The sequence below is a fragment of the Manis pentadactyla genome, chromosome 5, assembly GCF_030020395.1.
Source record: "Manis pentadactyla isolate mManPen7 chromosome 5, mManPen7.hap1, whole genome shotgun sequence".
NCBI lineage: Eukaryota > Metazoa > Chordata > Mammalia > Pholidota > Manidae > Manis > Manis pentadactyla.
Genome location: NC_080023.1, coordinates 101,428,963 through 101,442,399, shown reverse-complemented (window position 1 = coordinate 101,442,399; position 13,437 = coordinate 101,428,963). Strand labels below are relative to the sequence as shown.

Genomic DNA, 13,437 nt, shown 5'->3' with positions numbered 1-13,437 from the left:
CACCTGGGTTTTGTACTGCCCCTAGCATGCTTAATCCTTGAAACAGCTACGATGAGGTGTGCATCTTAATTCTGAGCATGAATTGTTATGGGGCCCAAAGAACAAAACAGTATTTTGCATGGGAGTGAATTTAAGAATAATTCAAGGGTTTGGGAGTGTGTTCCCCAGTGAGAAGAGAATGCTAGCAGAAAGTGATTGTATTTATAGGGGAGGAAAAATTCTCTACCCTCTTTGGGTCTCCAGCATGGCCTGGAAATTAAAGTGACATACACAGAATTACAAGAGAAAAACATGTATGTTTTGTTAAAAATTGTTTACATGTACATGAGAACCTTCACAAGAGAATGAAGACCTGAAGAAGTGCCCAGAGCAGAAAGCTTTTATACCTTTTAGACAAAGAAACAAACAAAGCAAGGGGGTTCGGGCTGGGAGAGTAAATTGTGAAAATGCTAGGTAAAGGCTTAATGAAGGTTGGTTTGTGTAGATTGTTTGGCTTCCATTCCCTGGTCTTCTCCAGGTGCAAGGAAGGCACCTTTCACGTGGGAGATATCTCCTAATTGCAGGAAGAGAAAGAAAAGTTAGGGTGCACTTCTTACATCTGCTGTTTCTCAAGTGCCTTTAACTCAAAATAATCAGTATGCCAAAGTGGCATATTTTGGGGTGAGAGGCTCTGTGCTTCTTCATTTCCCTGTCTGACATTTCCCGAGAAGCTCAGTTGATCTCTGTGGAGAGAATTGGATTAGTGGCTGAATGGCAAGGGCTCTGCAAAGGGAGAGAAGAATATAGATTAGAATGAGAATGAATAAACAAAAAATAGCAAACTACCACATTTCCCCATATCCTGTTAAATCTGTCTCCCATCCTTTGGAATGGGTTACACAAGGGTGTCCTATCACAGAAGGTGACACAGGGGTGGCTGGTGGCTTGGCAAATATCCCTACCAGAAGAGTCAGAGTGAAGACCATCTATCACTTTTAGCAAAAGGCTTGAGGATGTTACCTGTGGAATCATACTACAGGTTGGATTGTAATATTGCCTTGGTGGCACCTGGGAAAGATCCAGGACCATGGTGGCTTTGAATGCAAAGGGAAAAATTCCCTTCTAATGTCTTACCTGAGCAAAGGACAGTCCCTGAGCTTCCAGAGGTTTTTCCGTGTCCATCTGACTCACCAAAAGAAGAGTGATGTTTTCTTGGTTGTGGATGCCATACCCTGTCATGCATCCATTTTCTGGAGTTGGTCTACCAGCTGCTTGCACTGGCAGGAACAGGAATTAGTCCAGGTCCTTTTGCACGATCTAGATGTTGACATAACCAATGAACAGATTGGTTAGTTAATGTGGCCAGAGTTTGGAAAACTAGGTGTTGTGTCTATGCTTGACCAGGTGAGAACATGGTAAGGGTTAATTAGAGTTGGACACAGTTTGAAAGAGAGCCTGTAGTGGAAGACCAGAGGGAAAATAGGATAAATTGAGACAAGACATCTCCAGTCAGCCTTTTAATAAATAGATAAAGACAGAGGAAGCTTTATTGAAAGGAAGATTTTTTTTCTCTTTTTTATTTGCCTCTGGGAGTTAGGACCCAGTAGGGAGAGAAAATAGGTAGAAGTGAAGTTTCTTGGTCTGTACTTTTGGGAAAGGCTGTCTACTTCATGATTTTGTCTGCTTTTGGAGCCTGGGAATTTGCCTGGGAAATCCTTACTTTAAGGTCACCTTAGGAATGTCTTCCAGCTGTCCCAGTAGTGCTGATCCAGGTCCAACTTGTCAAGGCTCACGTGAATCCAGGATTTTTCTTTAATTTTGATGGCAGTGTGGGTGGTTAGCAGTACCTCACAAGAGTCTTCCCAGCAAGGTGACAATGTGTGCTTTCTGCTAAAAACCTTGATGTACAGCCAATCTTTTGGTCAAAAGAGACAGAGTTACCAGTCAGTGGAGGCCACACCCTCTTCACCTATTGATGATATCCTCCAGGTATACTAGTTAGTCCCTGTATATAGCTACTCATAGCAGCAAATTCTTCACTTAAGTCCTTATAAGGTTCACTCATACCAGGAATGGAAGGTTTAGAGATGTCAAATAGATATCTTTCAAACACTATTTCAAAAGGAGTTAATCCATGTCTTCCATTTGCAGTACTCAGACTTACAAGGGCCAGAGGTAATGCTCTGGCCGTTAAGTCCAGTTTGTTGACAGCGTTTTCCTGAAGTCATTTTGCTGTCTAGATTTTTCTATTTTCCTCGAGGATTGGGAATGGTACAGGGTATGGAATTTTTTGTTTTTTGGTATCATTAATGTACAATTACATGAGCAACATTATGGTTACTAGACTCCCCCCATCATCAAGTCCCCACCACATACCCCATTACTGTCATTGTCCATCAGCATAGTAAGATGCTATAGAATCATTACTTGTCTTCTCTGTGTTATACTGCCTTCCCCGTGCCTCCCCTACATTATGTGTGCTAATCGTAATGCCCCTTTTTCCCCTGTTTTCCCCCTTACCCCTCCCTTCCCACCCATCCTCCCCAGTCCATTTCCCTTTGGTAATGGTTAATCCATTCTTGGATTCTATAAGTCTTCTGCTGTTTTGTTCCTTCAGTCTTTTCTTTATTCTTATACTCCACAGATGAGTGAAATCATTTGATACTTGTCTTTCTCTACCTGGCTTATTTCACTGCAGGGTATGGAATTTTAATGAGTACAACAAAATTTTTGCCAGCAAGTAGTTTATTTCTGCCGTAAAAATGACTTCCTTGGTCTCATTAATCTATAAAGGAATTCCAAAACAAGGAATACTCTGTTATTTTTTTCACCACTGTTGTGACATTGGCACCTCAAGTCAGTTGGCATTCAGTCCATCCACTAAATATACCAACAGTAACCAAACAGTGGGAATAGCCTAAAACTGGAGGTAATCTGTTGAATTCATTTGGAGTGCTGCAAGGGGTAATGTGGGCCTTCGAAGACTTGCTGAGGTATGTTGATTTCCTCCAGAAATTTGATGAGAATTACAAGTAGTACACTGGAAATAATTTGGTCAGAAAGTTTTTGGATGTTAGGGAAAAATCAATTTTCTTCTAGTTCCTTAACTACCTCACATCTGCACATATGTCCCATCTGCTAGGAGATAAGTGCAAGCCAAAAGATCCAGAGAAAGGGGTGCATAGGAAGTCTGTTTGACCCAGTGTATAATCAGTCGGTCTGATAATTGTTTGGCACCCTTTTGTATCCATTTGTCTTTTTTAGATTTTGAGGCATTTGCCTGAATAGTTAATAATATCAGAAATAAAGGCAGGTTTATAAATAAGGTGGAGAAACGAAAGGGGTTCTCTTTGGGGCTGCATAGTTAGTGGCTTTGCCAGCCCTATCATTTCCTATAGATATGTTTCTGTAGTATGGGCTGCACCATAAGGAGGACCAGCAGAAGTTAAGAATCTACAGGAGTCCCAGATTGTGCCTACTGTCTGACAGACTCCAAAAATGTTTCTGGAGTTAGTGTAAATAGTGGCATTTTTTCCCTTTTGCCGGTATTCAAGCTCTAGTATGACCAACTGTACAGTGGGCAGAGAGTACACTTCAGGTCTTTCCTGTGTGGAAATTATGGTATATCCAGTTACTAAGTTTCCCTAGAAATTTCATCTGTAGCAGCTATCACAAAATAGTACTAAGTCTGGGTTGTCTTAAGGGAGAATCTAAGAGATGCTCTCATGGCTTTAAGACAGTTTCTGTAGTTGCAAAGCAATTATGTGGAACGGAGTGAAGCTGTCCATTATCAAGGAGGGAAAACAGAGTAGTCAGATTTAAAGTGTTAAAACATGGAAGATGATAGAGGGGTTGGTTAATAGGGTCTGTTCTTAGGTGATTTGCCACTGTGCAGAGAGGTGTTATGTCTTATGAACTGATAAGAGAGAGGACTTGGGGAGCACAAAGGCGCATAGGGAGCCTAACATAAGAGTACTGGCTTGGTCAGTTAGCAGAAAGCTGCTACTAGGCCTGCAGGCCTGAGGGCATTCTTGCTGTCATAGGGTCCAGTTGACATGAGAAGAAATGTGCTACAGTACATATCAGAGAGGCAAAAGGCTGTTCTAGAATTCCTGTAGCAATTCCAGTATTGTCATGAGAATGTAGGTGAAAAGGTTTGTCAAAGTCAGTTAAGCCCAGAGTTGTGAGTGTGAGTAATCCTAATTGTAAAGCTTCAAAGTTGGCTAATGCCTCTGAGGGCCTGGAAATGGGCTCTGAAGAAGTATGTGGGAGGAGGCATATAAAGGATTAGCAAGAGCAGCAAAGGAAACTTGGCAGCAATAGTCAGCTGCCTCTTGAAACTTAGGTTACTGGTTTTTGTTTTTTTTTTCATTTTTGGAAGCAGGATAAACAAAATTGACTCAAGGCAATTTGGGGTGAATTTTTGAATGTCCTCAAGAGATCTTATGGCCTCTTTCAGTTAGTGTCTTTAGGAGAATGAGGGGATCTGTAAGGGCACCTGCTTAATTTGGTTACAAAGTAAAAGATCATCAACACTCTGAACAAGAGTGGAGCCGTGGAATCTAAGTTGGCTTTAAGGACTTGGAAAGATCCCGAGGGAGACTCACAATATCCGTGAGGAATGGGAGTCCCCCTTAATGGTCTCCCTATAAATGTAAATGCAAAGAGGGATTGTGAGTCATGGTACAATGGAAGAAAAGAAAGCTGAACAGAGATCAATTACTGTCAACCAGGCTATGGGACTTTAGGGTTATGAGGAATTATAAAGGAATTTATGGCTTGTACAAACCAGTAAGATTAGATTCCTGTCTGAATCAAATTTCCCTTTTTTCTTTGCTGGTAAGATTATGGTGTGACAGGGTAAGGAAATGAAAAAAAGAATACCCTGCTATAAAGAGAGTAGTTTCAATCCCTTGCTCTGCACCTCTTGAGGAGGGTACTGGGCTACCAAGGGGGAAGGTTTATTCCTTTTCCAGGTTATGTTCACAATGCTGGATCGCAGCAGCAATCCATCCTCATTTGCATGTGAGGCCTAGGGACTAGTTGGGAAGTCTTTAAGACTGCATCCTCTTCAGAGGATTTAAAATTCACATGGGTTTCCATTAGGGAAAGTACAAGATTTGAAGTTTGGTCTGAGGGCAGGAAGATAAAATGCCTTTTCTCATTCTCTCATGGCATTACATTTACATGACAAATCTCTATCTGAAAGATCTGCTAGTGAGGAGTTAGAAAATAGAAAGGCATGTTGGGTGTTAAGAGGGTCTAAGGATATTGAGGTGGCCTGAGATATGGACAATGAATGGGTTGACACCTTGACCAGAATCAGAAGTGAGAGGTAGAGATAAATCCTCTGAAGGGATGGTAAAGTCACACCAGTGTCAATTAAAATGTCCAATTCCTGATCCTCTACTGTAAATTTTTTTTGGGGGGTATCATTAATCTACAATTACATGAGGAACATTATGATTACTAGGCTCCCCCCTTCACCAAGTCCCCCCCACAAACCCCATTTCAGTCACTGTCCATCAGTGTAGTAAGATGCTGTAGAATCACTACTTGTCTTCTCTGTTGCACAGCCCTCCCTGTGCCTGCCCCCACATTATACATGCTAATCGTAATACCTCTTTCTTTTTTCCCCTCCTTATCCCTCCCTTCCCATCCATCCTCCCCAGTCCCTTTTCCTTTGGTAACTTAGTCCATTCTTGGGTTCTGTGATTCTGCTGCTGTTTTGTTCCTTCAGTTTTTTCTTTGTTCTTATACTCCACATATGAGTGAAATCATTTGGTACTTGTCTTTCTCCACCTGGCTTATTTCACTGAGCATAATAACCTCTAGCTCCATCCATGTTGCTGCAAATGGTAGGATTTGTTTTCTTCTTATGGCTGAATAATATTCCATTGTGTATATGTACCACATCTTCTTTATCCATTCATCTACTGATGGACACTTAGGTTGATTCCATTTCTTGGCTATTGTAAATAGTGCTGCGATAAACACAGGGGTGCATCTGTCTTTTTCAAACTGAGCTGCTGTATTCTTAGGATAAATTCCTAGAAGTGGAATTCCTGGGTCAAATGGTATTTCTATTTTGAGCTTTATGAGGAACCTCCATATTGCTTTCCACAATGGTTGAACTGATTTACATTCCCACCAGCAGTGTAGGAGGGTTCCCCTTTCTCCACAACCTCGCCAACATTTGTTGTTGTTTGTCTTTTGGATGGTGGTGATCCTTACTGGTGTGAGGTGATATCTCATTGTGGTTTAAATTTGCATTTCTCTGATGACTAGCAATGTGGAGCATCTTTTCATGTGTCTGTTCGCCATCTGGATTTCTTCTTTGGAGAAGTGTCTGTTCAGCTCCTCTGCCCATTTTTTAATTGGATTATTTGCTTTTTGTTTGTTGAGGTGCATGAGCTCTTTATATATTTTGGATGTCAACCCTTTATTGGATCTGTCATTTATGAATATATTCTCCCATACTGTAGGATGCCTTTTTGTTATACTGATGGTGTCCTTTGCTGTACAGAAGCTTTTTGATATAGTTCCACTTGTTCATTTTTGCTTTTGTTTCCCTTGCCCATGGAGATATGTTCATGAAGAAGTCGCTCATGTTTATGTCCATGAGATTTTTGCCTATGTTTTTTTCTAAGATTTTTATGATTTTGTGACTTACATTCAGGTCTTTGATCCATTTCGAATTTACTTTCATGTATGGGGTTAGACAATGATCCAGTTTTGTTCTCTTACATGTAGTTGTCCAGTTTTGCCAACACCAACTGTTGAAGAGACTGTCATTTCCCCATTGTATGTCCATGGCTCCTTTATCGTATATTAATTGACCATAAATGTTTGGGTTAATGTCTGGAGTCTCTATTCTGTTCCACTGGTCTGTGGCTCTTTTTTTGTGCCAGTACCAAATTGTCTTGATTACTGTGACTTTGTAGTAGAGCTTGAAGTTGGGGAGCGAGATCCCCCCCACTTTATTCTTCCTTCTCAGGATTGCTTTGGTTAATTTGATAGGGATTGCATTGGATCTGTAGATTGCTGTGGGCAGGATGGCCATTTTGACAATATTAATTCTTCCTAACCAAGAGCATGGGATGAGTTTCCATTTGTTAGTGTCCTCTTTAATTTCTCTTATGAGTGTCTTGTAGTTTTCAGGGTATAGGTTTTTCACTTACTTGGTTAGGTTTATTCCTACGTATTTTATTCTTCTTGATGCAATTGTGAATGGACTTGTTTTCCTGATTTCTCTTTCTATTAGTTCATTGTTAGTGTATAGGATAGCCACAGATTTCTGTGTATTAATTTTGTATCCTGCAACTTTGCTGAATTCCAATATTAGTTCTAGTAGTTTTGGAGTGGAGTCTTTAGGGTTTTTTTATGTAGAATATCATTCCTCTACTATAAATTTAATGCTGTGCTCTGGGGTGTAACTGAGGATCAGTTAATCCTGTCAGGTTATGGGGTATTGACCCACAGAAGGGGAAAAAAATGAACCCTCTGAGGGAGCTGGCGTCTAGGGAGGTTGTTTTATAAGCTTTTCTGTCTTTACAGCCATTAGAAATAGAAAACTGTACTCATAACAGAAAACACCCAGAGTCACTATACCTGAAGAACTAGTTCACATAAAGGATTTTCCCTGCTAATCTTAAATTTAGAAATGGGAAGACAAGGTGAGACTCTTACCACTCTCACTTTGATTGGAAGCTGTAGTAGAGCTCTGGGAGACTGGTAAGAATTCTTACCTTGTGCCCACTATGTCAGAGGTCCCAGGATCTCTCAGCTGCTGCAGCCCTGGAATGAGCAGTGGACAACCAGTGGCATTCCATCCATTTCACCGGAACTGTTAGATGAGAAAAAAATTCTCTTCTACCCTCTTTGGGTGTCCAGTGCAGCCTAAAAATTCAACTGACAGTGGTAGACTAGAAAAGAACCTGATCTTAAGTGACATTGAAGCTTTACAAAAACTAGAGGTGGCAAGTAAACTATTGCCCATCCCAGAGATGGAAACATTCTTCTGAATGGCAAGATTGGAGCAATGACTTCTAATTATTGAATGAGGAGTGATAAAAATTATTGAAATTTTTAGAGTAGAAGTAGCCTGACATAAATCGAAAATGTTCTGAAATTGTTTTAAACTTTGGCGAAGAGTCACATGCTCATCTGTGAGAGGATGTTGGTACGATAGCCTGGTATTTTGAGTCAGAAAGGTCTGTCACATTTGGGAGAGTATTAATGCAAAAAGGGAGGAGTAATTTAGACTAAATTCTATTGAAAGATCCTCCTCAGACTTTCTTTACCCCTGTAAAATCCCATTGATTCTTGGTTACTCTGCATGATGGACAGAAATGAATGTGGAGTATATTGTGGAATTTGCTATGCCCCTAAATTAAAAGCAATTTAATTCCAAAGAAAACACTTTAATGAAATCCAGGTACATTGTTGATAATGCAGGAGCTCAGCATTTTTCCTAACCCCTTAAAGCTTTCTACCTCATGTGTTCAAGTAAAAAATATGCACTAGGAACTAAAGATTGAATTATTTACTGCAACCATGATCCAACACATTCATAATGCTGTCTACATGATTAATCTGAGTGAGACTGGGGTGGAGAAGATAGTGTATGAGAATGCCATAATAATCAGGCCAAAGATGGGTAAGTATTTTTAAGAAGACATTACAAGTCTTCTGAAGTTCAAGTGTAGTAAGTTCTCAAGAGGGAGGTGATCAATTTGGGTATAATCTAAGGTGATAATGCAGATTTCTTCAGGCAGCTGTAGTATGCCTAAATTTCTTTAATATGTCCATATGATAAAGCATTCTCATGATCGTCCTAGGAATTAAACTAATAGAGTAACCTCTCCAACAGCAAAAAACTTTGCTATTGTAATTTTCATCTGTAAACATGTGTTTGTCTTAAGTCATCCCTTTTTCATCTTCACTCCATTTTTTCCTCCTTTCCAGATTGAATGAGTGTCCCAACAATATCCCTGTTGATTGGTACAGAAAGTTATTTGTCAATCTTCTGGGAAATTTTATCCTCTTTTTTTCTCTTCCATCATTACTGCTATACTTACCTGTGATACTTCATTTGAGAGTATTACAGTCATCGTAACTAATTATTGTTTATTGTAGCATTTCTTTTATCTTCACCTTGGCCTTCAGCAGCTCTCACCCATATATCCCACTATTAATCTGTCTCCACCCTACTTCAGCCAACCTCGTGCCCCGTAAACACCCGTTGCTCCAGCCAGATTGCTTTCTTCCATCTTCCTCATGGAAACTATTGTCCTCTTGGCCTGTGGGCTTTGGTGCATGTTGTTCTCATTAAACTATAAAGCTTCCCCACCTATCCTAATCCTTCTCAGTCTTTTGCAATTCAAGTGCCACCTTCACGAAGTTTCCCTCACTGAAGTTCACACTGATCTCTCCATTCTCAGTATTTCTAACTTAACAGTTGCAAAAACTTTACCTTTAGCTTGTCTCCAACTACTTCACATGTCATGCTTTCCGTCTTGGAGAAAGGATTATCTTCTCAAGATCAAGGTAGGGAAGTGTTTTTTTCCATAGCTTGTTGCCTGCCTTCTGCATAATTATGCTCTACATTCTACAACAAGCCACCTACTGATGAGCTGCCTATTTAACTGATCACTTTTCATAATTTCTCTACCTTCCATTCAAAAAACTAAAATTTTCTTGACATACTGTCTGGCACATTGGTTTGTTTTGTAGTACAATTTTATGTAAATTGTCTCCACTGTTGGAGTGTTAAGTATCCTTTAGAAGGGGGACTATATTTTTACCACCTTTGCAGCCTCTTCAGTCCCTCAAACAGTACCTTGAATATGTAAGAAATTAAATATTTATTCAGTTATATTTTGTTGTATCCTGCAACCCCTAATACCATCCTGGTCAAAAAATATTTGTTGACTTACCTTTTTTGTAATATAATAGTATAATGATACTACTAAGATCTATTATTAGTGATCTACCACTCTCAGTGTGGATACTTTCCGAGGCTTTTTCATTTACTAATAATGGATATGCATTAGTGCATTCCTTCCTGTTGAATTTCTGATCTTTCATTTCAATGAATATTCTTTGAATGCCTGATGTATCAGGTACTATCTGAGGAGCCAAAGGACATATAGATGCACTGTTCAGACACTGTCCCGGAGCCCTGAGGTTCTACATCATGGTTTGGGTGTTGGGTAGGCAGGATTGACTTTGAACAAACTACCTACCTTCTTCCCCCTACCTACTCACACGTCAGACTCCAATCATAAGAGCTCAGTTTAGTTTATATTTTAGGGCTTCATAATATATTTTATTTCAAAATAAATAAGAGATTTTGCTGTTTTTTAAAGTTTAAAACAGCTTTAATTGGGCAGCGCTTAGTTGGTAGGCATAGATGACAAAGATGTTGAAACCCATAACCTTAAAGTCTCATTATGCTAATCAACTGAGCAGTCAATCTGTTTTTGTTTTATTGAAAGGCATTGGAGGGACAGTCATTGACAGGGGAGATCAAAAGGCTAGTCAACACATGAAATGTCTTCTCTCATAAAATTATGTAGTAGGTTTCCAAGAGTAGATATGGCAATATTTGCTTAGGTATTAACTAGAATAACAGTGTTAAGTAAGTGTATGCCAAGGTGATAACTGCTATATGAAATGTTAGCCAGAATTAGAAGTGTGAGAAATGCCAACATGTTAACAGCAGTTATCTCTGGAAGATGGGATCACAGATCATTCTATTCTTTGTGCTTTTTCATACTTTCAGAATTTTCTGAACGAAATACATTTAGTACAAGTTGGGAAGTTTTTTGAAAATAGTAAGTTAGAAAATAAGCCAGAAATAGTCTAGGCCAAAATTACTATCCACTTCCAACATTACATCATGGGCACTAAGCACATAACTATCAGGAGGTTACAATGAGTACTGGGGGGTTCTAATTAACAATGCTTTTCAAACTGTATTTTATGGATTTCTATGATTCCTCAGGGATCACTCAGGGGCCAACATGAAATGGAGGAAATAGTTGCAGGGAATGAGGCTTCAAACACTAAATGGAGTTCAGCTTTTATGTTCATATCTATAAATATGCCCCATTAGAAAACAGATTTAGAATTTTTGTCTACTCTGGTGAGATCTGTAACAAAAAGTTGCCTTGGAATATGCATGTTCAATATGGTAGAGTAGCAACTCCAAGCCTCCTTCCCTCAGAAGCACTGAAGAAGCAGCAGAAACTATTTGAAGCAAATTTGTCAGACTCTGGACAAAAGTTCCAGCAACCAAGCAGATGCTGAATCAAAATACAGGAAGAAGACATGGTGTGGGTAAAATTGTAATATTTCCAGAATCTATTACCTGGCCTTAGTGCATCTCCAAATCAGTAGGTGTTTCCAAGGGGTGGAAAGAAGTGGTCCATCTCCATATAGACAGGTGATTACAAGGGTGTGGAAAGTGAGCATATACCTGGACGGGAGAGGTTTGGTGGGGCCTTCACAGCCAGTTCACAAGAGACACTGGCGAATGGGAGTAGACTAGTTCTTGTAAGCAGTAAATGGGTTTCTCCTACTTTATTTTTCCTTTGACTGATTTCATCTTCAAAGGTTTATTTGCCCTCGGCTGGGACACATTTTCCTCCTGGAGTTACATATGGACAAGAATTAAAGAAAGAAAGAGATGGTTCTACAATAGTAATTAGAAACTTCAATATCCCACTTTTGATAATGGATAAAACATTTAGAATATCGGTAACAAAAAAGAGGTCTTAAACAGCACTACACACCAATTAGACTTAACAGACACCTATGGAATACTGTACCCAACAACTGCAGACTGCTATGTTGGTTGGTAGCCCAGACACACTGAAATAGGTAGTGTATTTACCCTATCTAGATGCTGGAAAGAATGAAGTTCATCAAGTTTTCAACAATGCCAACTCAAAGTAATCCAACACAAATTCCAGCTGAAAATAAATGAAGAGTCTGTTGCTTGTTAGTAATGCACATTCAGTTACATTAACTCTGTTCTTCCTAAGCTAGCAACTTCAAACCCTCATAGAATGTGCTAGTTAGGCTTTTATATTGCAGAAATTCACTAAATGTAACTCCAGGGCTATTTTAAGATTCTCCTGGGTCCAAGGATTTAAACTCAGGGTTCTTACTCTTCCCAATATCATGCAAAACATACTTAGAATTGCATATTGCCTCACTTCAGGTTATTGCTCAAACATCACCTGCTCAGGTTACTTCCCTGACCACCCTATTTAAATTTGTACCCATGATCTCACCCCTGGCACCCATGCTCTTCTTGGTCTTATTTTCTCCATAGCATCTACACCAGGTAATGCACTATATATTTAACTTCTTTCTCTTGTATGTCATGAGAGTAGGAGTATTTTGTGTCTTGTTCACTCTTGTTTCTCTAACACTTAGATCAGCACTGTCATATAATGCTCAATAAATATTTGCTAAATGATATTTTGAAAGAAAATTTATTTACATAATTACATTAAATAAAACTAAAACTAAATTCCAAAGCATAAAGTCTGTAGAACCAGACTGCTTGGATTCAAATCCAGGTTTACTGATTATTGACCTTGGCCAAGTACATAACTTCTCTTTACCTCAGTTTCCTTCTCTGGAAAATGAGGATAATAATACCAGTTCTTATTGTATAGAGTTGTTGTGAGGATTAATATGAATTGATTTTTTTCTAAAACACTTTGAACAAGGTCTGGCAATGTTCACTTTTAGTGGCAGTAAGAATTGCATCGAATTACTGCTGTCTTCTGTGGATAAAACATTCATTTATTTAGATTTTACAGTTTTCTCTTGTACTTTGGGGCCTATTTGTATTTTTAAAATTTTGTAGGCCCTGGAAACTAGCTTTTTCATCTGTATGGCTACAGATGAAAATAAAAATGAAAACAGTTTCAAGTGTAAGTTAGGCCTCTTAGAATTCAAGAAAGGCCATATGAGGAGAAGGCCATATGAGGAAGCTTAGGAAAAATAGGCCAATGAAACATGTAATTCAAGATACTATGTGTTTCTTTTGAGAGCCTATGCCCCTTCTTTGTAATGCTTATCAAAGTTGTTTTTACTTGTTCAGTATCAGTCTTCTACCCCTAGATTTTAATCTTCTAAACTAGATTCAAGACTTCATGGGAGCAAAATAGATTTGCTTTGTTCATCACTGAAACTTGTCATACTTGTCACATGGTAGGTGCTTAATTCATATTTGGTTAAAAAAAATACGTACTCTTGGCCAGAGAGAACCCAAGGAAGCTGCACTGAACAAGTTATATATTTACCCACCAATAACAAGAACCCATTGTTTCTCTAAGAACTTATTCTCTCACCCTCCTTCCTTCTATCTAGTTTTTCTTTGTTGTTGTTTTTTTTTACTAAAATTCACCCTCACCCCTTTTGCCTCATGACCTCTGT

The 13,437-nt window shown here is 39.1% G+C and overlaps 1 long non-coding RNA gene across 4 annotated transcripts in view; it reads left to right on the top strand.

Annotated features, from left to right (window-relative positions):
• The window catches only part of LOC118924103 (uncharacterized), a 71,939-nt gene that overhangs the window by 212 nt on the left and 58,290 nt on the right, over nt 1–13,437 (top strand). Inside the window, exon 1 of one of the 4 annotated variants that reach the window (XR_008997839.1) lies at nt 6,730–9,528. The exons of the other annotated variants lie outside the window; for them this stretch is intronic. This is a non-coding gene — a long non-coding RNA (uncharacterized LOC118924103). Of the gene's footprint in view, nt 1–6,729; nt 9,529–13,437 lie in introns of those variants that run through there. 4 annotated transcript variants of the gene reach the window in all.